At 45.4% G+C, this 20,232-nt stretch overlaps 1 protein-coding gene across 5 annotated transcripts in view; it reads right to left on the bottom strand.

Annotated features, from left to right (window-relative positions):
- Positions 1-5,724, bottom strand: part of PHF3 (PHD finger protein 3) — a 71,788-nt gene extending 66,064 nt beyond the window's left edge. For 2 of the 5 annotated variants that reach the window (XM_005300171.5, XM_005300172.4), the window contains exon 1: positions 5,460-5,724. The gene's annotated coding sequence lies outside the window, so the exon portion shown is untranslated. The remainder of the gene's footprint in view (positions 1-5,459) is intronic. The other 3 variants (XM_065587926.1, XM_042848848.2, XM_005300169.5) reach the window with 2 other exon arrangements.
- Between the last annotated feature and the right edge of the window lie 14,508 nt (positions 5,725-20,232).

The raw sequence follows: 20,232 nt of genomic DNA, 5'->3' as shown, positions 1-20,232 counted from the left end.
TTATCAACCAAACTTGCAATCTCAACATCAAAAGATATCAAGTAGTTTGACAGGATCTATTTCAAATAAACCCATGATGATTTCCATTAATTACATTATCTTCCTTTAATTCTCTCTTACATGAGTCCTCTATCAGCCACTCCATTATCTTGCCTGAGATTGGTGTCAGGCTGACGGACCTATAAGTACCTGGGTCATCCCATTAAAAATTGGCACATTAGCTTTCTTCCAGTCTCCTGAACTTCCTCAATGCTCCAAGACTTATTGAAAATCAACATTAATGATCCAACATGCGCCTCAGCAAGCTCTTTTAAAACTATTGGATGCAAATTATCTTGACCAGCTGATTTTAAATGGCTAACTTCAGTAATTTCCGTTTAGCAACCTCCAGAGATACCAGTGATAAGACTACAGCTTCTGTTCCCTCCATCCCCCAATACAAAACTGAAATATTTATTGAACACTTCTGCCTTTTCTGCATCATTATAATTTTACCATTTCCATCTAGTACTGGACCAATATCATTGTTAGAATTCTTTGTGTTCCTAATATATTTTGGAAACTCCTTATTGTCCTTAATTCTGCTGACCATAGATTTCTCCATGTCCCTTTGCTTCACTTATCAGTTTCTACAACTCCTAACACCTAATTTATAGTCATTACCATCAACTTCTCCTTTCTTCCATTTGTTGTTTTATTATTATTATTATTTTATAGCTGCCTTCACTTTCCCTCTAAACCAGATCAGTTTTGTAACCTGTACACCTTCTTCCTCAATTGTGGCTTTTGGGGCATCTAGTGAGGTGTTCTTAAATGATTCCCAATGACCATTTTTTCTAATTAAATTCTTCCATGCTGATTTGACTCAGTTGTTTTTAGCTTTGGAAATTAGCCTTATTTTAGCTACAAGTATTACTGGACTTGACTCTTCATCACATTGTTTTCTGACTCTCCTAACCTGCTCTTCTCTTTTTCACCCTACCTTAAAGTTCTTTATAAATGAGTCTACCAGAAGCATATGCTAATGATAGAGCTGTTGAAATGTCAACAGCCTGACAAGTCAGAGGTTCTGGAACAGCTTCCCAACAGACATTTTTGGGGCAAACAATTTAACTAGTTTTAAGAAAGAACTGGACAAATTTATGAGTGCTATTGTATGACACAGTTGCTTGTAATGGCAGGGGGCAGTGCTCAGCAGCTCCAGGGGCTAACGTCCAGTCTATGTCCCAGTTTTATGTTCCTAAAATGCTCACGCTTCAGCCATCCAACTGCAGGGGTCATGAAGGGATTCCTTCCCCCACTCTCTCTCTCTCCCCCAGTTTTATTCTGATTTTGTTTGTTTGTTTTGTCTTCTTCCTCTGAAGCATCAGAGGTGGAGCTAGGGCACTGGATGGAGTGGACCAGTGCTCTAAGTTGGGCACCAAGCATTCTTTATCAAGTATTTGCTGGGTGGTTCTTGCTCACCTGCTCAGGGTCTAACTGTTCACCACATGTTGGGTCAGGAAGGAATTTTCCCCCATGAAAACCCCCCAGTTACATCGGATGTGATCTTGGAGGGGTTTTGGCTTCTTGTGCAGGTCACTTGCTGGGATTACCTGGTATCTCACTTACTCATTGCCATGCCATTGCAGGGGCCTTAGGCATTGGTGCACCTTAATCTTGCCTGTTCTCCCTGTGGCACGTAGTAGTCTAGTCTTCTGTGGGCTGCTAGACTTTGGTTTAATTTTGGTTGTTGGGTGCTGGGTTTAGTATGTGGGGCTGGATGGTGTTGGTGGCCTGTGATATACAGGAGATCAGACTAGGTGATGTATGTCCCTTCTGACCTTAAATTCTATAACTCTATATTAAGTCAATTAAAACTAACTAAAGTAGGTAGAATTCTTTATATGACTATCTTGAACATTCAGCCTTTCATCACTGATGGACAGCAGACCCCTCAGAACTAGCTTCCTCAGTATTTCAAAGGAAGCACCTAAGCAGTCAAAAAGGTATTTTAGGGTATTTCTCTAACAAAGAGATCCAGTAAGCATGATCCAAGATAATTATGTTAATAAACCAGAACTTGGTAAAGGTCTCAGTCAGAAGGAAGATATGTTTTTTAAAATGGCAAGGAGTTGGAAAGGAAGACAGAAAGGAGAAAGACTGTACTCACAAAAGTGAAACCTTTCACAACCACTTACAAGATCCCACCAGCAATGTTCTACCTTGAACAGATTAGCCCCTGCTACCACCCATTCCCTACTCAACAAAATATGCCTCTTTCCCTTTTTTTGCAGCAAGAAGAGGTACAACTACATCCATTTTAAAGTTTTCTATATTAATTTTTATCATATTACTCATTATACGCCTTGACCACACAAAATAGCTATTCTCCTTGGTTTTTACACCCAAATTGTCAAAAACTTGTTATAAAGCATTTAAAAACTGTACATGCTGTAAATGCTAAGTATTAGTCATAACATGTCAAACTGTACATATTTCTTTTAGTGCTAATAGGTCAATCCATCCAGCCCCATAATAATTTTGTTCAGAAATTACTTTAAACTTATCAACAGCATTCTGATAAAGAGCTGCTCTGAACTACACTTAGAGACAATTTTAAAAAATATTTAGGCACCTGAAAATGCAGCCTACTGGAATTTTCAAAAGCTCCTAAGTAAGTCCCCCTGTATGACGATGTTTCTCTAGTGCAATACAAACAGGGGTATTTATCCCATGCCTCTTTTACATGCCATTCAATTTTTTTTTTATTAGTTTTGTGATCAGATCACAATGTAAGCTCATAACCAAACTGCTTTGCATTGCAACAAAATGTTTTATGACCTTATTGCTTTCCAAAACTTTCCCATATGCATAAGATCAATTTTCCCAAATGCACAAATGCAAGTTAATACATGTTTTGTATCTCCTGCACATATTCCTTTCCTTACTGGTGTGTGCCACACCTTGATTAAGTATAGTTTGTAAATTGAATATTTTTATAGGTTTCCATTTCATCACATATTTAAACTAAAAACAGGGCTAAAATAATTCCATATGGCACCAAACTGGACTGTTCCACAGTTTACCCTTTATTTACAGTCTAAGTCAGTTTTAGTCTATGTGCTGAAGCAAATGCCAATTTAAATTAATTATTAGGAAATGAAGGGAATGTAATGGATATAGTAGATCTAGGCTACAACTAAAGATCTTGAAACAGAAGTTTTCAATTAAGATTATTTTGAGACAGTAATTCAACAAGTTACAGTCCAGCAAGTGACTGTGCTGTGTTAAATCTATCCAATATCCTACACATACTGATATGTTACTGTTAACTTCTAGAGGTAACAAGCAGTTGCAAGGTTAATTGACTGGGCAACATACTGCAGTTCATATAGGTGAAGTCATCCAGTTTTTTTCCCAGTCTAAATGGTAATGATTGCTAAGAAATAGAGCGAGTTTTGAATCCAGATTTAGAATGTATCTAAAGTAATTTGTACAGAAAATAGAGTTACAGCTTTTCAAGAAAAGGATGGCTGAGAGATGACATACATGGCTGTGGGAATACTATTATGGGTAAATGTAAAACCTAACATCCTCACCCATTTATTGGACAGTTTAATAATTATTCCAAGTAATATAAAACCCAACATTTTAAAATGTTCCTATATATAAAATGCTTAACTACATAATATAATTGTATTAGTATGTTTAATACATTTATTAAACCAATTCAAGTGCAAATCTACTATTTTAATTGGGAGGAGTTACACATTTACTTACCCTCCTTAAAGTCTATTATAATACTTACACTTGCACCAAAAATATTTTTATTAGTTTCAGTGAATTTGTATTAATTTTTAAAAGCCACCAAAAGACGGAGCAAATCTGTAGTGTCCAGAAATCAAATCTATTTATAAAATATATGAAAGCAGGTACAAAAATTAAACTTTGAATACTCTATTCTGTATAAATATTGCATTATGTGCTGACCCTCTGCAGCTTTCATTCTGCAGAACACTTCATGAGAGTTACCCATAAACAGAGCACCTCCATTTCCAAATACCCCACTCCATTGTCCACAGCATCTTTCAGACTACAGACAGTGAGGAAGGGACACACGGTATATATGCTAATTTGGGAATAGCTACCATAATACATAATGTGTATGACACTTTGACAAACTCTGTTCATCTGGGCAAGAAAGGTGGGTTATTTTCACTCATCTCTTTTACTTGTAACCCCCATGCAAGAAGTACTGTAGAAAGATGCAGTTCTGTTTATCTGTTCTGATGCCAGGTTTAGGAGTATGGTGGGGAGAAATAAATCAATGGAGGTCAGGGGGGAAATAGCAGGGTCTGAGTCACTGGAGATTGTCTGTCGTTTTTAGGGGGGGGAAGGGGGAGATGGAATAGCAAGGGATGGTTGAGCAGGCACTGAAGGGAGTGAGAGGAGCTGCAGAAGGTCCAATCATCATTCATCTGGGATTGATGGGAGTAAGAATGTGTGTGGCAAGAGTTAACTGCAGCAGGATTTGGTTCAGCAGTGGCGTAGAGGCAGGTGCTAGAGAAGGGCCTCAGATCAGTATGGGTGGTCTGTATATGGAGGAGGTGGAGGTACAGCAATTGGTCCTGCGGAAGGGTATAGCAGGGTCCAGATTGGCAGCATGATGTGTCCTGGGGAAGTACAGTAATGGGTGCTGGTGCAGTGTGTGTGTGTGTATTGGGAGGGGGAGATACAGCAATGGATGTAGGACTGGGTCTAGCAGGCCCAAGTCAGTAGCACGCCCTCAGGGAGGGGGGGGATGGAAGAGTGTATAGTAGGCCCAGGTCAGTAGTAGGGGGAGGGGGATAGGGAGAAGAGTGTAGGACATGGGGGCAAGAAGGAGTGAGGGAAGGATAGGAGGCCCAGGTCAGTAACAGACCCCAGGGGAAGTGTGTGTAGTAGGCCCCAGGGGACAGATGGGAGGGCAGAGTAGCAGACACAGGTCAGTGGTGGGGGAGGGGGAAAGGCAGCAGGCCCGGGACAGGGGGGAGGACCACCGGGCAGAAGGCCCGAGGGAGCTGGGGAGAAGGGCAGTAGGCCCTAGACAGGAGAAGGCCCGGAGGAGGGGAGGGGGAAGGTAGGAGAACCACAGGGCAGAAGGCCGAGGCCTGAGGGTAGCCAGGGCCGAGCGGCGCCGGCTCCAGCTTGCTTCAGGGCGGCCAGCATATCCCGGGGCCGCCCCCTTGAAAGGGGCGGAGACGACTCTAGCTCGGTGCCCAGCGGCCCCGGGCTCCCCCCGGCCAGTGCCAGCGTGGTGGCGGGGCGGAGGCCTCACGCCGGAGCGGATGGAGGCCCATGGCAGCCAACGCAGAGGCCCCTGCTCCAGGCCGCGCCACCTTCCCGCCGCTGCTTCGGGCCCAGGAGGCCCGGAAGGTGAACGCGGAGGTGCCCGATGCGGCCGCACAGCCGCCCTGTGCCCCGGGGCGGTAACTCACCCTTGCTCCGCCGCCCAGCGCTGCCCCGCGGCCAAGGTCCGGGAGGAGGACGGCGGCGGCCGCACAGGAGGACGCGGTGGGGGCGCGCGCGCGGCTCGCTCCTTGTTGGGGGGTGCGCTCAGGTGCCCACCCCCCGTCGACCCTTGCCTCAGGTGGTCCCGCCCGCTCGGCCTGGCGCTCACTGCCGACAGCCGCGTGCCCGTGTACGCGCCCCCCGTCCCGCCGCGTGCGTGAGGAGAGCGGAGCCGCGCAGGCCAGCTCACGTGACCGCTGTGTTTACTAGAGGCAGGTTACGGGGCGCATGCGTAACAGCCTCAAGGGCAGAGCGCCGAAGGCAACGTCTCGGGCAGCGCGGGTGTGCTTCCAACGGCGCGCGAGGGTAGAGGTGCTGAACTGACCAGTCTCGGCGCCTGCTTCGCTGCAGCCCCGGCTGTAGCTTCACACGTTATCCTCCGGCTCCCCGTGGGCGGGTCAGCGGCGCCCAGCTCCCGCCGCACAATCCAGCGGGATCCTGGTGCGAGCCCCGCCTCAGCTCCCGGCGCCGCCTGAGCAGTGTGGCCGTGCCGCCATGCCGGACAGCTGTCCTGGCCGGGCAAGGGGCTCGGCCGCTTCCGACTGTCACCGAGGGCACTGGTGGGCCGTTGGCGCTGAAGGACTGAGCTCCGGGCCCTCCCCGTGGAGCTGCGGGCTTTCCGCGCAGAGGCCCACAGGGCAGAGAGGCAGATACTACTGGGGAGGCCCTGAGCCCACAACACTGAGACCCTACTTAAGAACTGGGGGAGAGGGTCGCTCTGCCCAGGTCGGTGATCGCGCATGCAAGGGGCCCTGTGGCGACCCTTTCCGTCTTGGATACACTGATCAGTCACAACAGATGCAAACTCCGTCTCGGGGCGGGTCTAGCTTCAGCCTTTTGGTTGCAAAGAACTTTGAACGTTTGAGTGTTTTAACAGTAAAGTAACCGTGGTTAAGAAACTCCTTCGCTAAGCCTGTGTCTTCTGTTTTCCTGCCATGTTAGCCCCAAAGGGGTTGACCACCCAGACCAGCCTAGGTGGAGCTCTGCACCGTGCATGCAAGCAGCTGGAAGGCACAGGAGGTCTCAGTGACACATTTCTTCCTACTGCAGTAGCATCCCACAGAAGGGCTAAAACAAGAGGGCTGAGCCAGTCGGTGTGCCCTATAGACCTAGAGCAAGAAACTGACTGGCCTCTACCCGAGCCAGATGGCTTGGAAGGGAAGCATGTAGGACTTAGTGATTGAATCTCCTCACGGCAGACTGGTGTATGTATGGAGTGGTACTGGGTCAGGTTATACAGTGCCACATGACTAGCAGGGACTGACACAGATATTTACACTTGTGCAATTTTCTCTTATGTAGACAGGGCTGCATGTTTTACTAGAGCCCAGACAGCATTATGCAGTCAAACTACGGGCCTCTTTAAAGCATGAAGGTATTATTCAGCTGCCAGACTGTCAAAAAGAGATGCACTACACAATGACTTGGTAAACAGATTCATATTTAATACAAGAGATTTTAAACTGTTTAAGATTCATCTGAAAAGCTCTTTTATAAATAACTAATTGGCATTCAGATTACCTGCCAAAGAATAATCCTGCCAATACAGATTTTTACACTCTGTGTATTCACTGAACAATGCTATCAAACCCAAGTGATCAAAATTATGACTTTTTTTGAAGTAATTTTGGGGTTCTCGCTCTTCTGGTGATGGAGTCCTGAAGATTCATGTTCCCCAAGCTTTTCTCTGCCACCATATGAGCTAGACGTGTGCTTTACTTTTATAAGTAAATTAAAGCTAAAGTTCTCAGATGATCTCATTGCACTAGGACCAGGATATTTAAACAGAAAAAACACCAAGTATCGTAAGACTTGTGATATAAGTCATAAGAGTTGGCAATACAACATCTGCATTGCAGGTGTAGTTTCAGCAGGATATTTACACTTTTGTTGTAGCACCCATTCTTCTTCCCACGTTAATCTTCTCCAGAGACAAGTTATTCACCAGGTTATAGCATGTGATAAGTAAAACTGCAGTTTTAGCTAGTAGCCCATAAAATTCTGCCTTTTAAACTACAGAAGAGCTGGTTTGTGAATCATTTAAGCCACCAGCAAACTCATCTGCACAGGCATCAAGTATCAGAGGAGTAGCCATGTTAGTCTGTATCCACAAAAACGAGGAGGCCGGTGGCACCTTAAAGACTAATAGATTTATTTGACCATAAGCTTTCGTGGGTAAAAAAACCCACTTCTTCAGATGCATGGAGTGAAAATTATAGATGCAGACATAAATATACTGACTCATGAAGAGAAGGGAGTTACCTTACAAGTGGAGAACCCGTGTTGACAGGGCCAGTTCAATCAGGGTGGATGTGGTCCACTCCCAATAATTGATGAGGAGGTGTCATTACCAAGAGAGGGAAAATTGCTCTTGTACTGAGCCAGAGGAGGATTTGCTCTTACTTTGTCTGGTCTGATACGAGTCTTGTCTCTTGCTGCATTGTTACAATTTTTGAGATGCGAATTCTAGAGAATAATCCATTCTCCGAATTTCTACAGGGCTTCCACTCTATGGAAGTATCTTTCCCCCATAAACGTAGCTGAATCAGAGAAATGACTCGGGGGGGCGGGGGAGTCTCCTTGGCTCACTGCCTTCTCTGTTTCTTGGCTGCTTCTGCTCACACACATAAACCCCTTCATCATAACTGCTACACCTACATAGCTCTGTTGTTGACCAGCCTTGCATGTGGCCTGTGTTTTGGGTGGTGGCTTCTATTGTTTAAGCTATCTTACTCCAAGAAGGAGCTCAACTGCTTCTGACATTTATCCTGAATGAAGGGCAGGTGTCATGCCCACCAACTTCAGTGAAGTTTCATCCAAATTCCATCATAACAGTATTCTTTCCAATTATTGATAAAAATGTTTAATAGCATTGGGTCAAAAAAAACACACCCTGGCAGAACCTCACTAGAAACATCACATTTGGTGGATCATTCCATTTAGAATGACTAAAATCTGTCAGTTTTGATCCACTTAATATGTGCAGTATTGATTTTCTGTTAAGCTAAATTTTTTAGTAATAATGTCATGCAGTGCTAACTCCAACACCTTAGCAAAGGTTGTCAGTTACCATCATCAGATAGACTTAAAATCTCATACAAAAAAAATCAAATTCAGAGATTCCAAGGCCAGAAGGGATGATTGTGATCGTTTAGCCTGACCTCCTGCATAACACAGACCATAGAACTTCCCCAAAATAATGCCTTATCTTTTAGAACAACATCCAATCTTGATTTAAAAATTGTCACTGTTGGAGAATCCACCATGACCTTTGGTAAATTGTTCTAACAGTTAATTACTCTCACCATTAAACATTTCTTATTTCCAGTCTGAATTTGTCTAGCTCCAACCTTCCAGTCATTGTATCATGTTATACCTTTTTCTAATAGATTGAGGAGTCCATTATTAAATATTTGTTCCCTGGGTACGTACTTATAGACTGTAATCAAGTGACCCATTACCCTTCTCTTTTGTAAGCTAAATAGATTGCCTTCTTAGAGTCTATCATTTACTATAAAACATTTTAACCTTTTAATCATTTTTGTGGCCCTTCTCTGAGACCTCTCCAATTTATCAACATCCTTGAATTATGGGCACCAGAACTGAACACAGTATTGCAGCAGTGGTCACACTAGTGCCAAATACAGAGGTAAAATAACCTCTCTACTCCTTCTTGAGACTCCTCTGTTTATACCTCCCAGGATCTTTTGGCCATAGTGTCACATTGGGAATTCATATTCAGCTGATTATCTACTGTGACCCCCAAATCCCTTTCAGAGTCACTGTTTCCAAGGATAGAGTTCACCATTCTGTAAGTATGGTGTGACATTATCTGATTAAAATATGACCCTATAGAGCATTATTGCAACCACTGTTATATATTTGCAACAAATCCTGTACAAAGGTTGTCAAATAAGGTGTCTATGGAAAGGTTATGGTTTGCTGAATATGATTATGCTATTTGTATGTATGTTTCATTTTTGTATTTGAAGTTATGAGTATTGGCTCTATACCTGGATTTTAAATGTTTGCTACTGGGGTAAAACCCACAATGTATTTAGCCTGCACATCTTGGAGAGACTATTAAAATTAAATGGCTCATCAAGGAACACACTCAACTGACAATGGACCATGGGAAACACCCATCTACACTGAATGGACTGTCCTGTTAAAGTTCTGTCTGAGGTATAGGTAATGATTTCCTGCAGTGACAGCAAAATTATGCAAGAACATGTGACGCCCATGTGATTCCAAACCCCATCTTGTCACCTGTGATTTTCCACTAGCTATGCTGAGGGCTTTGTTTGAAACAATGAGTTTCCCTTCACATGGCAGAAGCTATAAAAGGCCCTGGAAAAACCTACATTTTGCCTCTACCCTGCTCAGGCTCTTTCTTTCTCAAACCTCTTGACTATGAACTTATACTAATGGGAGCATTCTAACCAATGGACTGAGGACCTTCCAATGATTTGGAAGCAGCCAGAGACTTGACTTAAGCCAGCAGTTTATTCCATCACTGCTACAAGCCTGAACCAAGAACTTTGCATTTATTGTATGTATTTCTTTAACCAATTTTAGCTCTCACCTTTCTTTCTTTTTATAAATAAATCTTTAGATTTTAGATACTAAAGGATTGGCATCAGTGTGATTTTTGGGTAAGATCTGAATTGTATATTGACATGGATGTGTGGCTGGTCCTTTGAGATCAGAAGAACCCTTTATTTGATGAGACTGGTTTTAAAGAACCATTCATCATTAAATCCTGTGTCCTTGATGGTGATGCAAGGACTGGAATGCCTCAGAAAACTGCTTTTCTGACTTCTTGTTAGCCAGTATGACAGTGAAACAGAAGTTTACTTTTGTTGCCGGTTAGGTATATCTTATGGGAGAAATAACCACCAGTTTTGCGTATCAGAGGGGTAACCGAGTTAGTCTGAATCTGTAAAAAGCAACAGAGGGTTGCAATCCACTCCATCCGCCATATCATTAATGAAAATATTGAACAAAACCAGCCCCAGGACCGACCCTTGGGGCACTCCGCTTGATACCGACTGCCAACTAGACATGGAGCCACTGATCACTACCCATTGAGCCCGATGATCTAGCCAGCTTTCTATCCACCTTATAGTCCATTCATCCAGCATATATTTCTTTTACTTGCTGGCAAGAATACTGTGGGAGACCATATCAAAAGCTTTGCTAAAGTCTGCACTGCTTTCCCCTCATCCACAGAGCCAGTTATCTCATCCTAATATGATTGCAGAAAAAGGCCTCAGACCTTACAATACTGGGAAGTATTGGGCATCTTTAATAATAGGTGGTCCTACCAGTCCCATCTACATGATTATTTGTATTCTCTCACACTCTATCACCCCTCCCCCTTTAATTTCTCACTCTTACTTTCTCCCACATTACACACACTCAACATCAATCTCTACAGCAAGGACCTGGCTGATTTCTGCATACAAATGAAACAGGTATTGTTGTATTAAAATCTCATAAGACTACAAACTTCTGACAGCAAAAGTTTCAAATGAAAATGAAGGTTAAAAATAAAGACAATAGCAAGCTTACTCTGATTGCATGTTATGTTGCTACCAGTGCTGTCGATTAATCGCAGTTAGCTCAAGCGGTTAACTCAAAAAAATTAATTGTGATTTATCACAGTTTTAGCGTACTGTTAAACAATACCAATTGAAATTTATTAAATATTTTGGATGCTTTTCTATATTTTCAAACATATTGATTTATATTACAACACAGAATACAAAGTGCACACTGCTCATTTTATATTGTTATTTTTATTACAAATATTTGCACTGTAAAAATGATAAACAAAAGAAATAGTATTTTTCAATTTACCTCATACAAGTACCGTAATGCAATCTCTTTATCGTAAATGTGCAAATGTAGATTTTTTCTGTTACATAACTGCACTCAAAAACAAAACAATGTAAAACTTTAGAGCCTACAAAGTCCACTCAGTCTTACTTCTTATTCAGCCAATCGCTAAGACAAACAAGTTTGTTTACATTTATGGGAGATAATGCTGTCCTCGTCTTATTTACAATGGCACCTGAAATTGAGAACAGGCATTCACATGACACTTTTCTAGCCAGCATTGCAAAGTATTTACGTACCGGATATACTAAACATTCTTATGCTCCTTCATGCTTCAGCCATCATTCCAAAGGACATGCTTCCATGCTGATGATGCTCATTAGAAAAATAATGTGTTAATTAAATTTTGACTGAACTCCTTTGGGGAGAATAGTATGTCTCCTGTTCTGTTTTACCTGCATTCTGCCATGTATTTCATGTTATAGCAGTCTCGGATGATGACCCAGCACATGTTGTTTGTTTTAAAAATACTTTCACTGCAGATTTGACAAAATGCAAAGAAGGTACCAATGTGAGATTTCTATAGATAGCTATAGCACTTGATTTAAGTGCTAGGTTTAAGAATCTGATGTGCCTTCCAAAATCTGAGCAAGACAAGGTGTGGAGCATGCTTTCAGAAGTCTTAAAAGAGCAACAGTCTGATGCGGAAACTACAGAACCCAAACCACCAAAAAAGAAAATCAACCTTCTGCTGATGGCATCTGACTCAGATGATGAAAGTGCACATGCATTGGTCTGCACTGCTTTGGATTGTTATTGAGCAGAACCCGTCATCAGCCTGGACGCATGTCCTCTGGAATGGTGGTTGAAGCATGAAGGGACATATGAATCTTTAGCACATCTGGTACCATAGCTCCGGGGCTGGAGCACCCATTGGGAAAAATTGCTGGGTGCTCTGCAACCACCGGCAGCTCCCCGCCCCAGCTCACCTCTGCCTCCACTCCGCCTCCTCCCCTGAGCGCACCACGTGCCCGCTTTTCCCCCCTGGCTCCCAGCACTTGCGCCACAAAACAGCTGTTTTGCGCAGCAAGCGTGGGAGGGATGGGGAGGAGAGGGAATGTGACACGCTTGGGGAAGAGGCGGGGCCAGGGTGGGGATTTGGGGAAGGATTCCAATAGGGGCAGGGAGTTGGGGCGGGGACTTTGGGGAAGGGGTTGGAATGGGGGCAGGGCAGGGGCAGGGAAAGGGTGTAGTTGGGCGGGGCCAGGGGGTGCGAGCACCCTCCGGCACCAGGGAAAGTTGGTGCCTATGTCTGGTATGTAAATATCTTGGGATGCCGGCTACAACAGTCACATGCGAACGCCTGTTCTCACTTTCAGGTGACACTGTAAACAAGAAGCGGGCAGCATTATCTCCTGCAAATGTAAACAAACTCGTTTGTCTGAGTGAGTGACTGGCTGAACAAGAAGTAGGACTGAGTAGACCTGTAGATTCAGTTTTACATTGTTTTATTTTTAAATGCACTTATTTTTGTACATAATTCTACATTTGTAAGTTCAACATTCATGATAGAGATCGCATTATAGTACTTTTATGAGGTGAATTGAAAAATAGTATTTCCTTGTTTTTACAGCACAAATAAAAAATACACTTTGTATTCTGTGTTATAATTGAAATCAATATATTTGAAAATACAGAAAACATCCAAAATATTTAAGTAAATGGTATTTATTATTGTTTAACAGTGCAACTAATCGCGATTAATTTTTTTAATTGATTGACCGCCCTAGTTTCTACATAAAACCAGGAAGTCAATCCTTATCTAGTCTGACTCCCTCTGGCTAGTGTCTATTTCATCCCCATTATCACCTTTTTATCTAAAAGTTGAATAAAATTATGAAGGATAAAGGCAACAAAAGAAAAGAGAAATTTACTCTTTCTATTCCCCAGGAATGTGCTTAACAGTTCAGAGACTTGTTTAAATGGTTGTTCTGGTTGGGGAAAGGCTTTTTTGAAAAGGTGTGTCTTACATTTCAGTTCAAATACAATCTAGCTCAGTCTAGTCTTTTCTAGCATAGAGTTCCAAAGCTGGGGTCAAGCTGCTGAGAATGCTGTGCCCCCAGCATCTAATAACCTAAAGCCACGTCTATACATGCACTGATGCAGCTGCATCACTGTAAACTCTCCTGTCAACTTAATTACTCCAGCCCCTGCAAGCAACAATAGGTATGTCGGCGATAATACTGTCCACACCTGCGCTTAAATCGGCATATTACGTCACTCATGGCTGGCTAATTCACATCCCTGAACAACATAACTTATGTCGACTTAAGTTGTAGTGTAGCCATAGCCTTAAAGTGGTTGCATTCAGCCCCAGATACAGATACTTTAATCTGTAGGAGATGGAAGCATGGATCACGGTGGCTTAGATCCTCATCCAAGAGGAAAGGGTGAAGTTTCTGGTTAGTTGAAGATGGAGGAAAGCATTCCTTAATACTGTGGTAATTTGTATGTCCAGGAATAGTGCTGCACCTTGCATAACCCAGGGGCATTGCATGACTGCCAACCAACCCATCATGAGTACTGTGAGAAATGGGGCACAACACTAACCAAGGCAGTGTCATTTCAGGGACTATATGGGTCTCGAAGTTCAAACAAACAAACAAACAAACAAACTATATAAAGTCCTTTTCTTTACTGGCAAGCCAAATGGAAGTTTTTCTAGAAGGGTATTTTTAGAAATCTCAGTATAATGACAAATTTCAAGCTCAGTTAAATAACTTTTTTGTGAAATGATGCAGAGCACAATTAGTACAGAGACATGAATAGTGAGAGATCCAAGCTGGTTTGCCTGATATTGTGTAAAAATGTGTGTAACTTTGATATAGAAGGCCTTGCCAAACTAATTATCGAAGCATATGCAACCATCATCGTTGGCACAGGTACTTAGCATTTGATTAGATGCTCAGAGCTGAAATCAGTATGAGGGAGCTGATATGAAAAAAGTATTTGATATTTAAATTTTCACTGTTGCAACAAACCATGTTCATGTGTCTTTTTTTACACGTACAACTGATCTCATGCAACACAGTATAAAAGCTGAGATTTAAAAGGAGCCACACATTTTTGGACTGGAATCCTCCCATCCCACACACTTATAATTGAGGATTCTGAGAAGAATATCTAAAACTTAAATATTTTCACATGAATAATGTAAATTCATTTAGCCACTATTGAAATAAATAATATTTTTCGTTTCTGCAGCACCTTTCACATGAGGAAATTAAAATAACTTACAACCATTAAGGGCCAGATTTTGAACCAATTACTCCCATAAGTACCTGCTCACCAGTGTGAATAAGGGGTTCACAACTATGCCTTACTACACTCTTGTGATGCATGTATTGTTATCTCCGTCTGCAGATGGAGAAACTGAGTAAACTTGCCTGTGTGTGGGATGAGGTCTGAGGAAAGGATGTAACTGAGAAGTACCTAAAACTTAAATTTGGTTTCTTTATAGCAAGATTATAAATATTACAAATTAAAACAAATTATTCCACCTAAAATGTTAAAGAAATAGGGCCAGATCTTTGGCTGGTGTAAATTGGCATAAGTCCATTTACTTCAATAGATCTATGTCATGATGCAAAATTTCTCTAATTCAGTGGTTCTCAACCAGGGGTATGCAAAGGTCTTCCGGGGGTACATCAACTCATTTAGATAGTTGCCTAGTTTTACAACATACTACAAAAAATGCACCAGTGAAATCAATACAAACTAAAATTTCATACAGACAGTGACTTGTTTATACTGCTCTATATACTATAACAGTGTTTCTCAATCTGGGAGTCGTGATTTATTTGTAAAAAGCAACAGAGGGTCCTGTGGCACCTTTGAGACTAACAGAAGTACTGGGAGCATAAGCTTTCGTGGGTAAGAACCTCACTTCTTCAGATGCAAGTAATGGAAATCACCCACCTCTCGTGGCCACTCCATGCTGCTCCCGGTACCGCTTTCCGCTGGCGCGGCTGCCCTGTCAGCCGCTTTTGGGTCTTTAAATAGCCGTCCGGGGGGAAATCCCGGACATTTTAGCTTTTTACAAATTCCCCCCGGACGGCTATTTAAAGACCGAAAAGCTGGACATGTCCGGAGAAACCCAGACGTATGGTAACCCTATCTAAAAGCCTTGTCTACCCTGGGAATATTTCCACCAAAATTTAAAAAAACAATTGAAGCACTAGTGTAGACTCAGCTCTGGCAGTCAGAACTGTTTTTATAACTGGTTACATTACATCTGCTCTCAGTAGATTTAACTAAATTGGCTATAAAAATGGTACTGCCTGCCAGGCCTATCTACAGTAGTGCTCCAAGCAGGTTTTAAAACCAATTTGAATTTTTGAGAAAATCTCTATAGTGCAGACTAGAGTTTAGGAAAAGTATCAATTGCTGACAAGTTATGTCTGAGCAGGTTTTAACCAGTTTCTGAAATAGTGCTGCACATAGTTTGTAGTTAAATTGTGTTAATCAGCTGTTCAATTGCACCCATCGCTGATGCCCATGTCAGCAATGGGTAATATTTGAGGTACACATAAGATTAGAGATCCCTTCAGCTTGCCATCTTGCTGCTGGTGCTGCTGAGATAGCAAGTATCTGAAGACCTTCCCCACAAATCAGCAGTTCTTCTTCGAGTGCTTACTCATGTCCATTCCAATTAGGTGTGTGTGCACTGCGTGCACAGTTGCCGGAAGGTTTTCCCTTAGCAGTACCCATCAGGTCAGCTGTGGAGCCCCTTGGAGTCGCACCTTCATGCGCCGCATATAGGGCCCTGCCTACCCGCTGCCTGTCCAGTTCCTTCTTATATCTCCTGTAAATAGTTAAGAATAGTTTTTTAGTATTAGAGTAGTTTGAACCCTTGTTACCAGAGGTTTTCTCCTGTTTCTCTTCTCTCTCCTGGGGCCGGGGCATGCCTCGGTCCCGGGGTTTAAACCATGTGGGGAGTGCCAGAAGCTGATGAAGTGCCTGGGGGAGTCCCATCAAGCGGACAGGTGCAAAATTTGTAGAGGATTCCGCCACCGCACCAAAAGAGAAAGGGACCACAGGCTGAGGCTGCTGCTGATGGAAGCAGCTCTTCGGCCACAGTCGGAATTGAGCCCCATGGATGCGGCATCGGGCTCCTTGGCATTGGTGCACAGTGCACTGGCTTCAATCTGGGATGCAGCGCCAAGGAAGGACTCTCGGGTCAGAGACTCTCGGCACCGGTACTCCTCGGCACCAAAGACTGCTTTGCGGGCGGAATCGCAGCACTGTTCTCAGTTGCCTGTGCCACGCTGTAGCGGTCTCAGCCGAGGTTCGGCCCTCAGAGGGGCTGTGGGGTATCCCACCACCTCGCTCTGGTCCGCCATTAGTCCTGGTCCGGCGGTAGTGTGGGACAGCAAACACATGGTTAGGGGCTCAGATCCTTAAGCAGGGGCTGAGCCAATAGTTCAGGAAAAGCCCCAGGCCCTCAATCAGGGCAGGCAGCAACCATGCTGTCTGGGGCTCAGGCCCTTAAGCAGGGGCTGAGCCAATAGGTCAGGAACCCAGGCTCTTAAGCAGAGCTGAGTCAATGGGTTTGTAGTGGCCCAGGCCCTAGGTCAGGGCGGGGCAGCAATCAAATAGTCAGGAACCCAGGCCCTTAAGCAGGGGCTGAGTCAATGAGCAAGAGGTCCCAGCCTCTCTAGGCCAGGGAAAGGGAGAGTCTGCCACCCAAGGAGTGGGTGGCAAGGGGGGCACAGGCCCTCCCACTCCACTGCGTCCCAGACCGGGGCCCTAGCAGCGGCGGAAACTCGCTGCTGTCAGTGGGGATCCTGGCCTCAACACACTGACATAGGCTCTGGCAGTGCTGCAGCCAGATTGGGGTTGGCTGCCCCCGGGCTACTTCCACACTCCCCCTTGTAGGGTACCTGGGCCGTACTAGTGTCCTCGGTGGTCTCCACAAGCATCAGTTCCTCCGGGTAGGTAGTGAAGGGTAGGTTCCGCTCCTCCTCGGGATAGCTGGAAAGGGGCAGGCTCGGCCAGTCCTCCTCAGGGTAACGGGTGAGGGGTAGGCTCGGCTGGCCTGGTGAGTCCTCAGGCCGGTCACGGCCTGCTGCTGTCTCCCAAGCGGGAGCTCGGCCACACATGTCTGCTCTCTCCGGCGGCTTGTTCTCCACTGAGCTCTGCAGGCGGGCTTTTATACTTCCGGGTCGGCGTCGTGACCTCTGAGGGGCAGACGCCGGACCCAGTGGCTCCACCCACATTGGTGTTAGGGGAGGTTCGGCCCTCAGCAGGGCTGTGGGGTATCCCACCACCTCGCTACACATGCAAAAAGCACAGGAAGATGGACAGGGAGCGCTCCCCTTCTCAAGCACCAGAGCGTCAGACACCTAAGGGAGTGCAACCTATGCTGGGCCACTCTTCCCCACCTGTACAGCAGTTGGCCCTGGGCTCACAGCGGGACCTGTCTGACGCCACTGGTGGAGGGCCAAGTGGAGGACTTAGACCTTTCCTCCACACCAGAGACCTTTGAGGCAGTCAGGGATCTCATAGCCCTGATGGGTCTGTACTCTCCCGACCAGCATGAGAGGGCACTGGCCCCAAATTCTCCGGCGCCGCAGAGACCACCGGTGCAGTCCAAGGGGAAACCAGCAATGACACGGCACCACTCTCCATCTCTCCGGCACCGATCCCCAGCACCAACGGGCATGGCGCCACCTTGGTCACCATATATGGACCCTTGGAGTCCGATTCTGATGCAGACTCCTATGTGTTGCAAAGGAGCTGGAACCGGGGTCGGTGGCACGCTCAGACTGTGAGTATGGTGCAGACCTGTCCTCTGGTGCCATGGCCAATGCAATGGCAGGTGCCAGCACAAATACCAACACAGTGGCCCTTCTGGACCCTTTGGGTGTACCATCAGTCCCAGGGGTTCGTCTCCGGGTGCTCCTTCTCGGTCACATCCAAGGGAAGGGCTGTGTCCAGGACTAGGGACCCTTCATGGGCATCTGCCATGGCTAATGCATCCAGTACCTCCACCAGCACCACTTCTGGCACTGACACCGTGTCTGGCATCAGCACTGGCATTGCTACCACGGCCAGTGCCACAGAGGGTGGCTGACATCCAGTTGGGTGCAGCTACAGGGAACCAGGGCTGCTTTGATGAGTCGGACTGTCAAGAAGAATCCTCTCTGGCATGTGCCTCGTCATCACCTTCACCCAATGAGGCAGTGGCAGGAACCTCCTTGGGGCCTCCCTCACTGGACAGCAGAGCCTACCTGGAAGTCCTGACATGGATGACACAGAATCTGGGCATCCAGATGGAGGAGATCAATGAGGTGGTGGACCCGATGGTGGACATTTTATCCCCAGTGAGCCTCACCAGGGTGACACGTCCCCTGATTAAGACTATTCAGGACAACACTAAGTCCCTGTGACAAACTCTGGCCTCTCTTACCCCCACAGCGAAGGGAGTCAAGAGAAAATATTTCATGCCCTCCAAAGGTTATGAGTATCTTTATACATACACCCCACCAGACTCGGTGGTGGTGGTAGCGGACAACGAGCTGGAAAGGCATGGACAGCAAGGGCCTCCTCCTCAAGCTAAGGACACTTAGGAGCTGGATCTCTTCGGAAGGAAGATATACTCCACCAGAGGGCTCCAGCTTCGTATTGCAAATCAGCAGGCGATCCTTAGCCGCTACAATTTTAAATCATGGGACACGATATCCAAATTTTTGGACGTTGTCCCGACAGACTCCAAGTCCAAATTCTCAGCTCTTGTGGATGAGGGCTAGCTAAGCTATGACAAGGACATTGCTGCATGTCACGCTGGACTCATCAGACTCGGCAACTCGCGCCATGTCCTCAGCCATCGCGATGTGACGTTGCTCCTGGCTGCAGGCCTCAAACCTCCCTGGGGAGGTCCAACAAATGATAAAAGATCTCCCTTTTGAAGGAACCACTCTGTTCTCAGAGAAAACGGACTCAAAGCTGCATAGCTTAAAAAACTCTGGAGCCACTCTGAGATCGCTGGGGCTGCACATGCCCACCACCCAACCTAGACACTGTAGGCCTCAGCCTATGCCCTGCCTGTATCAAGGTCAGCCTCAGCAGGATCACAACCGCAAATGGGGCAGAAACCAGAACCGGTGTCACCAGCCTCAACCCCTGAACAACTGGGGTCTGGGTCGTTGAGGCAACCGCCAGGCCCCAGGCAGGCCTTTTGAAGATGCGCCCAGGGGCAACATACCAACCCGAGGACTGGATCCCTGTGCAGGAGGTAGGAACCTACCTATTGGCAGGAGCTGTGGAGGAGGTTCTGCTGGAGCTTAGGGGCAAGGGGTTCTACTCCCAGTATTTCCTAATACCGAAAGCAAAGGGGGGCCTCAGACCCATCTTGGACCTGCGCAACCTCAACAGGTTCATGAAGAAGCTAAAGTTTCAGATAGTCTCTTTGGCCACCATTATCTCATCCCTGGATCCAGGAGATTGTATGCCGCCCTCGACTAGAAGGACACATTCTTCCACATTTCCATAATCCCGCCTCACAGGCACTTCCTAAAATTTGTAGGGGGGGGGGGGGGCACTCACTACCAATTCATAGTACTTCCATTTGGCCCATCATCGGCATCTTGGGTATTCACCAAATGCATGTCACTCATGGCCGTCTTCCTCCAGAAAAGGCAAGTTCAGGTATTCCCATACCTCGACGACTGGTTAGTAAAGGGCCATTCCAGGACACAAGTGGATCAACAGGTCAGCTTGATAAGATCCACATTCGACAGACTGGGTCTCCTGTTAAACACACAAAAGTCAACGCTCCCCCACATTCAGAGAATAGAG

The sequence above is a fragment of the Chrysemys picta genome, chromosome 3 (assembly GCF_011386835.1).
Source record: "Chrysemys picta bellii isolate R12L10 chromosome 3, ASM1138683v2, whole genome shotgun sequence".
Lineage (NCBI taxonomy): Eukaryota > Metazoa > Chordata > Testudines > Emydidae > Chrysemys > Chrysemys picta.
The sequence above is the reverse complement of the archived record's forward strand: the minus strand, read 5'-3'. Positions and strand labels throughout refer to the sequence as shown.